Source organism: Loxodonta africana, chromosome 25 (genome assembly GCF_030014295.1).
Source record: "Loxodonta africana isolate mLoxAfr1 chromosome 25, mLoxAfr1.hap2, whole genome shotgun sequence".
Lineage (NCBI taxonomy): Eukaryota > Metazoa > Chordata > Mammalia > Proboscidea > Elephantidae > Loxodonta > Loxodonta africana.
The window spans coordinates 7,698,576-7,712,807 of record NC_087366.1 but is presented as its reverse complement, the minus strand read 5'-3'; positions in this window follow the sequence as shown (position 1 = coordinate 7,712,807).

Here is a 14,232-nt window from a genome sequence, read left to right as displayed (position 1 = left end):
AATTAGGGTCAATGCAACATCCCTTCTATGGCCTACCACCTGCATGGTTTGACCCCTCCTGCTCTCCAATTTTATCTCCACCATGTTGTCCCCTGCTCTCTGTTAGCCACACTGGCCTATTTTGAGTCTCTTGTAGGTGTTGTGCCCTCTGACCCCACAGGGCCTTTGCACATACTAGTCCTCTCTGCATGGAATGCAGTTTTAGCTTTTACTCACCATTCATCTGTCAGTGTAATTGTCACTTCCTCAGGGAAGCCTTCCTTTGACCTCCTTACTTGGTCAGATCCCCTTTTAGATGTTCTCATAGCATCACGAATCCTTAATTTATAATGCTTGCAAAAAAAAAAAACAACCCCAAACCCAGTGCCGTTGAGGCGATTCCGACTCATAGGGACCCTATAGGAAAGAGTAGAACTGCCCCATAGAGTTTCCAAAGAACGCCTGGCGGATTTGAACTGCTGACCCTTTGGTTAGCAGCCGTAGCACTTAACCACTATGTCCCCAGGGTTCCCATAGTGCTTACAAGTTCACGTAAATTAGTATGATTATTTGATAACTCTATGTCTTCCCCACTAGATTGTGGACACCATAATTTGGGAATCCTGTGTCTTTTTCTGCTCACCACTAAATCCTAACGTCTAACGTCTAGCAGAGTAAAAAAAAAAAAAAAAACTGGCATAAAATAAAAAAAAAAAAACCATTGCCGTTGAGTTAATTCCAACCCACACCAACCCTATAGGACAGAGTAGAACTACCCCATAGGGTTTCCAAGGAGCAGCTGGTTGATTCAAACTGCTAGCCTTTTCGTTAGCAGCTGAGCTCTTAAATGCTGTGCCACCAGGGCATAAGACGACAGCTGCATAAATATTTGCTGAATGAATGAGTACTGAAAGATTTTGTGAACAAATCTTGGTGAAACAAGTATCCGTGCATAAGAAAATAAAGGCAAGATTTTTAAATTTAAGATTTTAGCTCAAATATCAGAAACCATTCGCAGAGCTTTTTCTGTTGGCGAAACAGAAATACCACCTCCTAGACACATCCTCTGACTTTTGACCTTTAATAAAAGCAGAGGCCAGATTATTTTAACAACAACAACAACAAATCAAAAAAGAAGTTTGACTTGTTCAAGGCTGCTAAAAGTGCAGGCTTTTTTCACTGGCATTTTTCAGTGTTCTCTAGAGTGGAACAGACTGAAATAGATTTAAGATTAGAAAATAAATGCCGCCACAAATATATGTCATTTAATGTTCCAGCTCCTAAGAGTTCGTAGATTTAGAATCCACAGTAATTATCACAGTCCATTTATTTGATAATACTCTATTTTTCATATATTTTAAGCCCAGGAAATCTCAAGAGATGGTAATACCATCATTCCTACTGAAAAAAAAAAGAGAAAAAAAAGTGTTGTCTATCATGTGAGCACAGGGAGGCAATGCATGAACTTCAATGAAGTAGCTTTAGGTGGCTGCCCAAAATTTCATAGGAAACAGGTCTTTGGTATAACCAAAAAAACCAAAGCCATTGCCGTTGAGTCAATTTCGACTCATAGCAACTCTACACAACAGAGTAGAACTGCCCCATGGGGTTTCCAAGGCTGTAATCTTTACGGAAGCAACTGCCACGTCTTTCTCCCTTGTAGTGGCTGGTGGGTTTGAACCACCAATCTTTTGGTTAGCAGCCGAGCATTTAATCACTGCGCTACCAGGGCTGCTTCTTTGGTATAGAAGTGGGTTTTTTTTTTTTTTTTGCTGCCGTATTTGATCATCCCCGGCAGTGATTCTCACCTTGTTGGGTTAAAGACTAGCAGTCGTTATGAATGTTTCTGTGTCACGAGAGACATGGATGGGAGTGGGCTGTGCATTTGGGTAACGTGGAGACTGTGGGATGCCTACTCTGGGCCAGGCACTATGTATTTCTAAGTTTGTTTTCTGATTTTAGCCCAAAATTGCAGCTAAAGAAGGCGTTAGTCTGACTTTATGAAAATGTTGCCTCTACTGAACAGTAAACTTTGACATGCACAGAGATTCCAGCATAGATGCCTTTCGATAACTTAGAAAACCATTTTTGTCAATGGCAAGCAGGCGAAGTTTATCTAATTTTCTACATCCTAGCTAAAGAACAACTTGGAGTTGCTTGAGGTGATCATAACAACCCAAAGGAGCTCCTACTGCAACCTGAAGGATAAAAATAGAAATCACCAGACAGAATAAAAAGTATATTCTAGTCTAAGGCAATAGCATTAAACAAAGGCCTGATTTTAACCATTTTTGTACCACAATCCAGTATGGCCAGACCACACAATATGTGGAGGACAGGGAGAGGAAGCGTAGAGCAGGTGCTAGCAGGCCTTGAATGTTAAAGGTTGGAATTTTATTCTGAGTCAGCTGGATGTGAATCCCATCTAAATTTTATCAAAATTATTTGGCAGCAATGTGAATTGGAGGCAGGAAGATCAGTTAGGATGCTGCAATAACAGCCCAGATGAAAAATGTTCCATGCCCAAAGCAGAACAGCATCACCAAATAATTAAAGTAATTCCACAGTAAATTGCACATTATTCACCCAACGCACTGGTCCAAGCCATAGATACAAAGATGCGTAAGGAACCTCTGTCCTTCAAAGGGAACCATTAGGCATCTGATAAAGTAAGCATGCAAAAAGTTAAAACACAAGGGGGGCTGCAATTGTCGATTAAGTATCAAAATAGAAGCACAAATACCGTTAGCTGGAATTAATCAAAAAACATTTGAAATGTCATTTTCAATGGGGTTTAAAGAATGGGTAGGATTTGACAAAGATGAAGGGAAGAGCATTCTGGGTGAAGAATAGTTTTAAAAAAGGGGGAAAGCAGATTATATCTTACATTCTCCAATGATATATTAGTGAGCAGATTTTTTGGGAGGGAGGTATATTTAAAAGATATTTCATTGATTCATTTTTTGATAAACATTTATGAAAGACTTCTCTGGGCGAGGAGTCCACGGGTGGTGCAAACAGTTAATGCACTTGGCTGCTAACTGAAAGGTTGGGAGGTTCAAATCTACCCAGGTGACTTGGAAGAAAGGCCTGGCAATCTACATCGGAAAATTTAACCATTGAAATCCTTATGGAGCACATTTCCACTCTGACACACTTGGAGTCATCAGGAATCAGAATCAACTCAATGGCAACTGGTTTTAACTAGTTTTCTCTGGACACGGAGGGTGTAAAAGAGCAGAAGAAACGGTCATCTATAAAAGGAGACAAAGGAGCCATGGAGGTACAACAGTTAAGCACTCGGCTGCTAACTGAAAAATTGATCATTCGAACCCACCCAGTGGCTCCATAGGAGAAAGAAGCAGCAGTTGACTCCTGTAAAGATTTCAGCCTAGAAAACCCTAATGGGCAGCTATTCTCTGTCACAATGGGTTACTATGAGTCAAAAATCCCAACTCAGTGATCAGTAGTTGGACCATTCTATCTTAGTCTTCTTAATTTTTAGAGTGACTGGTAAAGCTCCAGATACGGAAGATACTCAGTACCCATTACTCACTGATTAACTCATTAACTGATTGATTCACAAACTCAAGTAAAAATGCAAACAGTGATATAAATGGTTTCATTTAAATTTGCTAAACTAATTTGCAAAATAACATTTCTTTCAGGGGTCTATATAGTTTTGTTTTGTTTTGTTATTTTAGCTCTACTCTTCTGCCTTGCAAATTTAGAATACAGCTAAGCTATGTGGATCTTGGATAAGGTCCTAGCATTAGGTTTTCTCAAATTCCAAATCAATCTGGTATTTATATGGTTTAAAAAGTGCACTGACCCATATGGAAACGTTCCTTAGGAGTGAAGCTGTGTGTTTATTTAGCAGTGTATATCTTAGTCATGGACAGCCGTCTCACCGAAATCAAAATAATGAAAAAAAGAAGTGGGTCAAAGGAGAGACTGAGAAGAAACTATTCGTTGCTGTTTTTACTTTGGGGGGGCGTGGGGAATGATTTTTTTTTTTAATATGCATTTGCAGCTTCCAATTTCATAGGCCTAGTCCTGCCATGACCACGAATTACTCTCTTAGTCTTTCACTTCAGAATGCAACCCTAGGTAGTAAGTGTATTTTGACACCATAAGAAAAATATGCAGTTTATGTGAGCTATAAACCTTTTGTTTGAAAAGCAGGTGGTGCCTTAGCAAACTTTTGCCCTGCTTGCAAGGAAGCTTATGATATTAAATCTCCATTTGGCACAAGCCAGCATATTATCATATAGGGAGATTTCTTATTGAAGTGGACATTGAGCGTGGTAACCTGAATGTCAGGGCTTAAATTCTACTTCCTTTCAATTTCTTCTGTTTCAGTTTTCAAATCCCAGAACTTCACAAATTCTACAATTCCAATTGCCAAAAAAAGTCTTCATAAATGATTAACAATTTAAGAGCAACTAACAATGCATTAATTTTAGAAATAATGTTGGCCATCACACAGTTATTTTCAGACAAAAAATTAATAATCCATTCATTACTGAAAATGTTAATGTTAATGAAATAATCTCTCAACTTTGAGACTTTTTTTAATCCTGAGAATGTAGGAAAGACCCAGAATATATGGCATTTAACACCAACTCAGTAAGGTAGTGCTATTCAATAAAAATATAATATATAACATAATATAATGTAATACAATATGAGCCATGTACATAATTTTAAATTTTCTAGCAACCACATTAAGTAAAAAGAAACAGATCAAATTAATTTTGATAATAATATATTTTATTTAACCCAATATATCTAAAATATAATTGTTTCAACATTCAATCAATGTAAGTTATTACAGAGATTTTTTAATTATTTTTCCTTACTAAGTCTTGACATTGTAGCGTATTTTATGCTTAAAGCACGGCTAAATCCACCCTAGCTACATTTCAAATGCTTACTAGCCACAGGGGGTTAAATTGGTTGCCACGGAGTCGATTCTGACTCATGGAGGCCCCACATGTTACAGAGTAGAAGTGTTCCATAGGATTTTCTTGGCTGTAACCTTTAAGGAAGCAGATCGCCAGGCCTTTCTTCCACAGTGAGGCTGGGTGAGTTTAGATTAGTAGTTGGGCGCAGACTATTTGCGTCACCCAGGGACTCCTCACATGTGGCTAGTGGCTAACATATTGGCTAACAGGGCAGTAAAGACTTAGTCTGAGATGATAAATGGTAAACCAGAATGAGTTTACACTTTCTGTCTTATTTTTCTCCAATCCCCAATACATACTTCATAGGTGGGGCTTTTCAAAAATGTAGCTTTTAATTGAGAAAAGTGCTTTTCCTTTCTGTAAAGGGGCAGTCAAGCAGATTGCCTGGGGTCAAATCCCACCTCCATCACTTACTGACTCTGCAGCTGTGGATGTATTACATAACCTTTTAAGCTCGCTGAATATCATTTGCCTCATCTATACAACAGAGTACTAACAGACGCCCTCACAGGGTGTTTTTTTTGTTTTGTTTTGTTGTCTTTTCTGCAAAATAAATGCGTCAATATGTGTAATGTGCCTAGGACAGTCCTACTAAATGGTGTTTAATAGTAATGTTATTTATTTGTTAGCTATTAACATTATTTTTTTATAATTTTCTCAATATAATGGAGATCAATAAATATTATTGGCTGGAAGATAGTTAACCCTCTGTTGATATGAAAATTTTGATTTGAAAGAACCTGTTTTCAAAGGAACTGACTCCCTTGACAATTAGAAGTAGAGTGTTACTTTCACTCATTGAATCATATTCAGTAAGGACTTCCTATGCTTCAAGTCAACCACCCGTCTGTCAGTTCATCATACTGTGTTAGCTTTCGTATTGCTATGATGCTGGAAGCTATGCCACCGGTATTTCAAATACCAGCAGGATCAGCCATGGTGGACAGATTTTAGTGGAGCATACAGATTAAGACAGACTAGGAAAAAAATCTGGTGATCTACTTCTGAAAATGAGCCAATGAAAACCTTATGGACCACAACAGAATACTGTCCAACTCTCTTGCTTTGGACTGTCATCAGGGCAGATACACTGCTATGCGAGAACATCATGTTTGGTGAAATAAAGGGCCAACGAGGACGTGGAAGATTCTTGGTGAGATGGATTGGCATGGTAGCCTAAACAATAGACTCAAAAAAAAAAAAAAAATACTAGTAATTTTGAGGATGATGCTGGACTGGGCAACGTTTCATTCTGTAGTATATAAGGTCGCCATGAGTCAGAGTCAACTCATCAACAAGTAACATACTCCAGGGACCTAGAACAAAAGATGTGGTCTTTGCTACCATGAAGCTTCTGTTCCAGTGAATTGCCCCTACATTTTCCTTGCTTAAATCTATTATTAGGATGATTTTGTCTGCAAGTATTAGAAAAAAGCAACCAAGCTGAACTGAAAAATAAGGAAGTCCAGAGATACAGTGGACACCAGTCATTGTGCAATCAGGGTCTGGTATTTCTCAGCATTTCCTTTTACTCAGTTCTTCTCTATATGTCAGCTTTGACAACAGACTGGCTGGCTTCCATCATGGTCACAAAATGGTTTTCACTAGCAAGGGGAACAATGGGAATGAGAAAAATTGCTCCTCTAACTATGGGGAAATAAAGGTTCTCTCTTTAGTCTGATTGGGCCAACTTGTAGAAGTCCAGAGAAGAAATCATACACTGATTGGCTTAAGCCTGGGTTTGTGAAGACTCATTGGCAAAGAGTATGTAATCACCAGGATCCCATAACCACTCTGGAAGACAAGAGTGGAATCATGCCTAGGGAAGAGGTGGATAGCTAAAGGAAACTGGGGTTCTCTCAATAAGGAGGAACTTAATTTTAAGCTGCATGGGCGATCTACAATGTCTACTACACAATGCTAAAAAGCAACTTGTATTTGTGTAAAGATGTCACTTTGAAGACTAAGGTGCACCTGACCCAAGCCATGGTGTTTTCAATCACCTCATATGCATGCAAAAGCTGGAAGATGAATGAGGAGCAAAAAAGAAGAATTGATGCCTTTGAATTGTGGTGATGTCGAAGAATATTGAATACACCATGGACTGCCAAAAGAACGAACAAATCTGTCTTGGAAGAAGTACAGCCAGAATGCTCCTTAGAAGCAAGGATCATGAGGCTACGTCTCACATACTTTGGACATGTCATCAGGAGGATTAATCCCTGGATATGGACGTCATGCTTGGTAAAGTAGAGGGTCAGCAAAAAAGGGGAAGACCCTTAACGAGAGGGATTGACACAGTGGCTTGAGCACTAGGCTCAAGCATAACAATGATTATAAGGCTGGCAGGACTGCAAAATGTTTCGTTCCATTGTGTATAAGGTTGCTATGAGTCTGAACCAACCCAACCGCACCTAACAACTTCTGTGTAATTATTCCAAAGTCACTGAACATTGAACAAGGAGTCCACAACTCAGTGAATTCTTGGGGATAATCTCACAAAATGGGTCACTGTATAATTAAGGCCAGGATGTACATGGTTTTAATCCTGCCTTCTTGGCTTGCTATCTTTATCGGTTCAAGCATGAGTAAAAAAAAAACCCAAACCCGTTGCTGTCGAGTCGATTCCGACTCATAGTGACCTTATAGAACAGAGTAGAACTTCCCCACAGAGTTTCCAAGGAGGGCCTGGCAGATTTGAACTGCCGACCTTTTGGTTAGCAGCCATAGCACTTAACCACTACGCCACCAGGGTTTCCCAAGCATGAATAGAAAGCGTTAAATGAGCAAATAACAAATGCAAGAGAAGTATCAGACATTTGATTTGCAGATCCCCTTTTTACACTGTGTCTATAAAAATGTCACTTCTCTGAGCCAGTTTCCTCAGGGAGCTCTTCTTCTAGCCTCAGGTTCCTAGCCTGAAGGTCAAAGGATATAATTCATGTGAAGGGAATTCGTAAATCTTAAAGAGCTATAAATGCAAAATAAAAACAGCATTGTAATTATTAACATTAACAGCAAAATTCAAAGCCATAAAATGCTAAACAGTAAGTTCAGGGGAAGGCAGTTCCCAGTCCTGTACCTTTGATATGCTGAGTCCTCAGTTATTATTGATATAATTTAAAAGCCTAACATAGACCTAATGGTGACACATGATGTTTGTGTTTCAAGTACTTAGACAATAACACATTTCTTTTTAATTAGAGCAGAGACAAACTGTTAGAATAACCACTTCCTTGTTCAAAATACATTCTAAAAAAGACTAAAAACAAAGCATGGAAATACTCTCGGTGGGACTGGACAAAAATATCTTAGGAATAAGACTTAAATATTTTATCGCACAATGGCCCACTTTAGAAGTAGTACAATTTCGTTTAGTTCTGCCCATTTGTTTTCCCTCATTCCTATTTCTACTGTAACTATCAAGGTCTTCCTCCTCTCATGTCAATATTGCTTCATAGACTATTGCCTGTTCTCTTGGAATCAGATTTTCACCCTTCGCATTTCAGCCTTCAAATGGACCCAGATTATTTTTTCATAAACATTAGTTATACCATTCATTGGTTCCCATTCAAAAAAGTTTCATTGCCTCCCTATTTCCAGCGTAGCACAGAAAGGCACTGGATTGAAAGTCAGCAGAATGAGATTTTGGTCATAACACTAACTACCTAGTTAACCCAGGTATCACCACTGCTTTGGACCCCAACTACATCATCTATAAGAGAGGTGATTAAATATCTAAAATCTTTTCCAGCTCTAAAATCCCGCCTAGCTTTGGAAGGGCCCTGTAATCTGCGCCCACCCTAACAACCTTACCTGTTGCCTAAAATGAGTTAACATAAAATCATTCATCTGAACTCCTCTCTTCCTCATAAGCAAAGCCACCATTATTTCACCCAAGTTGACCTCCTGTCTGAATAGACCCCCACCTTCTCCACTTACCCTACTTATATCCTATATATTCTTGAAGACCCAGCTCAAGTTTTCATGGCCCACCCGTTTGTTAATCTCTGCACGTAGTCTTTTATTTAACAAACACTTGCTGAATGTCTACTCTATGAAAAGCACTGAGGACACAATGTGATCAAAAGAAAGAGGTTCCCTGCCCCCGGTGGAATTTACATTCACAGTGGTTAAGAGCTCAGCTGCTAACCAAAATTCACCAGCCGCCCCTTGGAAACCCTATGGAGGATCAGTTCTACTCTGTCCTATAGGGTCCCTATGAGTCAGAATTAACTTGACAGCAACAGGTTTGGTTTTTTGGTTTAGGGTGAACAGGTAGTAAACAAGTGAACAAATAAACAAGATAATTCTAGATTATGACAAACACATATGAGGGAAATAAGTGATGAGATAGGGAGAAGATTGGGTATTCTGGGACACACACTTTAGCTGTGCTCAGTGTTGTTAGGTGCTCCCGAACTTGTGGTGACTGACGTGCTTGCTAAACTTAAGCCTGAATCCTGGTTCTGTTTCGCAGCAACAAATTCTTTTTGAATAGACATAAAATTTGTTTTAGCTAAGCTATAATTTTCTATTAGTTCCAAAATAATTTGTATCTATAAAAAGCAAAATCTTTTGAACAACATATTACATTCAGTATTTTAAAGGTCTAAAAAAATCCCTTGACATATTTATCAAATCACTGGGGATACCAGGTTTATCCAAATATTTTGTTAATGTTATTATGATACACCAGGCTAATGTTTCTAGGTGGTCTTTATGTTTCTGTCACTTTTCATAAATGGTGCATTTACCCAGGTAGTATCTAACCTGCTTTTTGTTCTAGTGTGTTATCATGTTGCTGACATTATCATCCACTCAAACTCCTTGGCTAGAAAAGACTAGCTTTTTTGAAAGCTAGAGACCACAGTCATTCACTTCTAAGCTACTAAATCCATCATTCATCTGGAATACTGTGGTGACTTGCATTTTGCTATGATGTCGGAAGCTACGCCACTGGTATTTCAAATGCCAGCAGGTTCGCCCATGATGAACAGGTTTCAGTGAAGCTTCTAGACTAAGACAGACTAGGAAGAAAGGCCTGGTGATCTATTTCCAAAAATTAACCAATGAAAACCCTATGGATCCCAATAGAATATTGTTCAAAATAATACTGGAAGATGAGCCCCCGGTTGGAAGTCTGCAATGGACTCAAGCATGCTGGTGATGATGATGATGACATGGGACCAGGCAGTGTTTCCTTCTGTTTTACATGGGGTCACTGTCTTAGTCCTCTAGTGCTACGGTAACAGAAATACCACAAGTGGATGGCTTTAACAAAGAAAAATTTATTCTCTCAAATAGGCTACAAGTCCAAATTCAGGCTGTCAGCTCCAGGGGAAGGCTTTATCTCTCTGTTACCTCTGGAGGAAGGCCCTTGTCGTCAATCTTCCCCTGGTCAAGAAGCTTCTCACGTGCAGGAACCCAAGGTCCAAAGGATGCTTCTGCTCCTGGGGCTGCTTTCTTGGTGGCGTAAGGTACCCCATGTCTCTCTGCTCACTTCTTTTTTTATATTTCAAAAGAGGTTAGCTTAAGACAGTATCTGATCTTGTAGATCTCATCAGTATAACTGCTGCTAATCCATCTCATTAACATCATAGTGATAGAATTTATAACACGTAGGGAAATCATATCAGATGACAAAAAGGTAGACAATCATACAATGCTGGAAACCATGACCTAGCCAAGTAGACAGATATTTTTGGTGGGCACAACCCAACCCATGGCAGTTGCCATGAGTTGGAGCCAACTCAACAGCAACTAATAAATAGCATCAACGATCTACCGAATACCAGAGATTCTCCTAAGAGCTCTACTCCATTAAATTAACATAAAGACAGTCTACATTTGGACAGGCTGTCACCATCTCATACCTGGATTCTTGACTACAATTTCTTCTTGAAAGTATTCCCACCCCCAGACCGGACCCACTACAAGTTCATCCTACTAGAAGAATGGATTGGAAACAATGTGGCCCTGTGGCACTGACAAGACTTAAGTTCAGATTCCACTATTAATTAGTTGTTCAACTTTTGGCATAATACTAAACCTCTCTCAGATTGTTTTCTCACTTGTAAATTGGGGAGAGTATTAGTATCAACCTCATAAATGATTTTAAGAAATAGAAGAGCCACAGCATGTATATACTCAGCACTGTGCTGGCACAGAATAGACTCCCAAATTTGTTAATTCCCCTTCCCTTCCTAAAAATCAACTTTACTTTATTTCTCCAGTTAGGAAAGTCTGTTAAGTGACTCCATACTACTTACTAAATCAACCCCAAATATACTAGCAGGCACTTCTAGTCCTGGTTCAATTTACTTTTCCAGCTTTCTTTCATATTTCTTAAATTATTCTCTTCACTGTCCACTAAAATACCCTGAAGTGTCACAAAAGCAGACATCTCACCATTCCCTGACTGAGCCAGTTGCTCGGAGCCTCCATGCCTTTGGCCTCTGCATACATTGTTTTCTTGCCTAAAATGTCCTCCTCCCATTCTCTAATTAAGGATTTCTTGCTCATCTTTTAAATCCTTGATAAAATTTGACTTCCTAAAAATTTCACAGATGAGCTCCGGGCAGAGTTAGTACTACCTTCTTAAGAAACTATTCATCTTTCCTCTTCCGCACTAGCTTGCAGAGACATTTCTTCTGTCAGTCAGAAGCATTCTAGTTGCTTGGGTAAGATGTAGGCTTGTTCTAGAGAAGAAAAGAGAACTCTGTATCTTGGTCATTTTCCCGTTTGTTTGTTTGTTACTTTTAACATTGAAAATAGGCTTTAGAGTAGGGTTTCTTAGCATAAGGTTCACAGACCTTTTAGAGATTCGTGACATTGACCGGGAAAGAATTAAACCTTTAACTAACCTCTTCAATTGTGAATCTAAACAACAAACCACAGTAATAGTGACTCTGTTACACACAGAACTTACAAATATTTTTATATCACATTCCAATCGTTGAAGATATTTTTAAATACTGTTTATTCATCATTATTCCGGAACTTAATAGTTAACCTGGCCTGTCACTAGATTCTACTGTTTAAAGATTAATAAATACATATATTACTCTATCACTATTTTTGTAGTCAAATTTTTTATTTTGAGGTAATTGTAGACTCACATGCAGTTATAAGAAATAATACAGACAGATCCTATGTACTCTCTACCAGTTTCCCTCAATTGTAATATCTTACTATATTATAGTACAATATCTACAACCAGGATATTGACATTGATACAGTCAAGATACAGAAAAATCCCATCACCACAAGGATCCCGTACCCACTTCCTTCCCATACGCCCATTCTTTACATCTGGCAACCATTAATCTCCCCTCTATTTCTGTAATTTTGTTGTTTCAAGAATGATATATAAGTGGAAGCATACAGTATGTAACCTTTGGGATTGCCTTTTTCCACTCAACATAATTCTCTGGAGATTCGTCCAAGACATTACGTGTTATCAATAATTCACTTATTTTATTACTGAATAGTATTTTTATGCCATAGTGTGAATATATCTGAGCTCCTTTAACCATTCACCCATTGAAGGGTGTCTAGGTTGCCTTCAGTTTTAGCTGTTTTGAATAAAACTTCTATATTCATGCACAAGTTGTTGTGTCAACATAAATTTTCATTTCTCTGAGAAAACCGCCCAGAAGTGCACTTGCTGGGTCATATGGTAGATGCATGCTTAGTTTTATAAGGAACTGTCAAACATTTTTTACCAGTTCTAGTCAAGTGAATAACCCTTACCTTCTTCTGCATTTCTTTACCCTCCCTCACTTATAATGAAATTATCTTAAATAATCCTTTTACATATATTGAGACCCACATAAGATTTTGTTAAAATTTTTTCTTCAACCATCAAGCATAATTTAGAAAACTCAAGAGGAGAAGGAAAATGTATTTACTCATGCATTGACTCTTTCCATTGTAATTTCTTCCTTCTTGATATCCCAAAATTCCTATTTTTGTTGTGGACTTTCTGTTCAGAGAACTTTCTTTAGTCGGAAACCCTTGTGGCATAGTAGTTAAGCACTACAGCTGCTAAACAAAGCATTGGCAGTTCAAATCTGCCAGGCGCTCCTTGGAAACTCTGTGGGGGAGTCTACTCTGTCCTATAGGGTCGTTATGAGTCGGAATCCACTCGACAACACTGGGCTTGCTTTGGTTTTGGTTTTAGAATAGGTCTACTGGTGACAAATTCTCTTAGTTTTCCTTCATCTAAGAATGTCTTGATTTCCCCTTCATTCCTAAAGGATATTTTCACTGGATGTAGAACTTGGGGTGGGCAAGTTCTTTCTGCACTTAAAAAATAATGTGCCATTCCTTTCTGGTCTCCATAACTTCTGATAAGAAATCCACTGTCATTCAATTGTTTTTCTCCTATAGGTGAAGTGTCATTTCTCTCTCACTGCTTTCATGTTTTTTTTTTTTTCTTTAGTTTTAGAAATTTGACTATGATGTGTCTTGATGTGGCTTTCTATGGGTTTATCATTTGTGGGGGTTCACTCGGCTTCTTGAATATGTAGGTTTAGGTCTTTTGCCAAATTGGAGGAGTTTTCAGTCATTATTTCTTAGTACTTTTCAGACCCACTCTCTTTCTTCTTCCTTCTGAGGAAGGACAAAAAATGCTAGAGCTTTTGTTGTAGCCCCATAAGTCCCTGAGGTTCTGTTCATGTTCTTTTGTTGGGTTTTTTTTTTTTCCAGTCTATTTTCTCTCTGCCGCTGTCTCTTTTTTTCAGAGTTGGTAATTTCTATTGTTCTGCCTTCAAATTCCCTGTCTCATCCATTGAGTACTTTTATTTTGGTTATTATATTTTTCAGTTCTAATATTTCTATTTGGTTCTTCTTTATATCTTCTATTTCTGTAATAAGATTTTCTATTTTTTTGTTGTTGAAACTTTCCATTTCTTCATTTGTTTCGAGTGTGTTCATAATTATTTTTTGAAGCATTTTTATGATGGCTACTTTAAAATCTTTGTTAGATAATTCTAACATCTCTGTCATCTTTTTGTTGGCATCTACTAATTGTCTTTACCTTCGCATTGATATTTTACTGGTTCTTGGTATGGCAAGTAGTTTTCTGTTAAAATCTTGACATTTTGAGTACTATATTACGAGACTCTCTGGATCTTACTCAAATCTTCTTTTTTAGCTGATTTCCTCTGAAACTGCTACAGCAGGAGAAGAAGTGTGCTGCCTTGTTATCACTAGGTGAGAGTAGAAGTCCAGGTTCTGCACTTGACCTTCATTGACACCCATGGGGGAGAGGTTCTCCTCT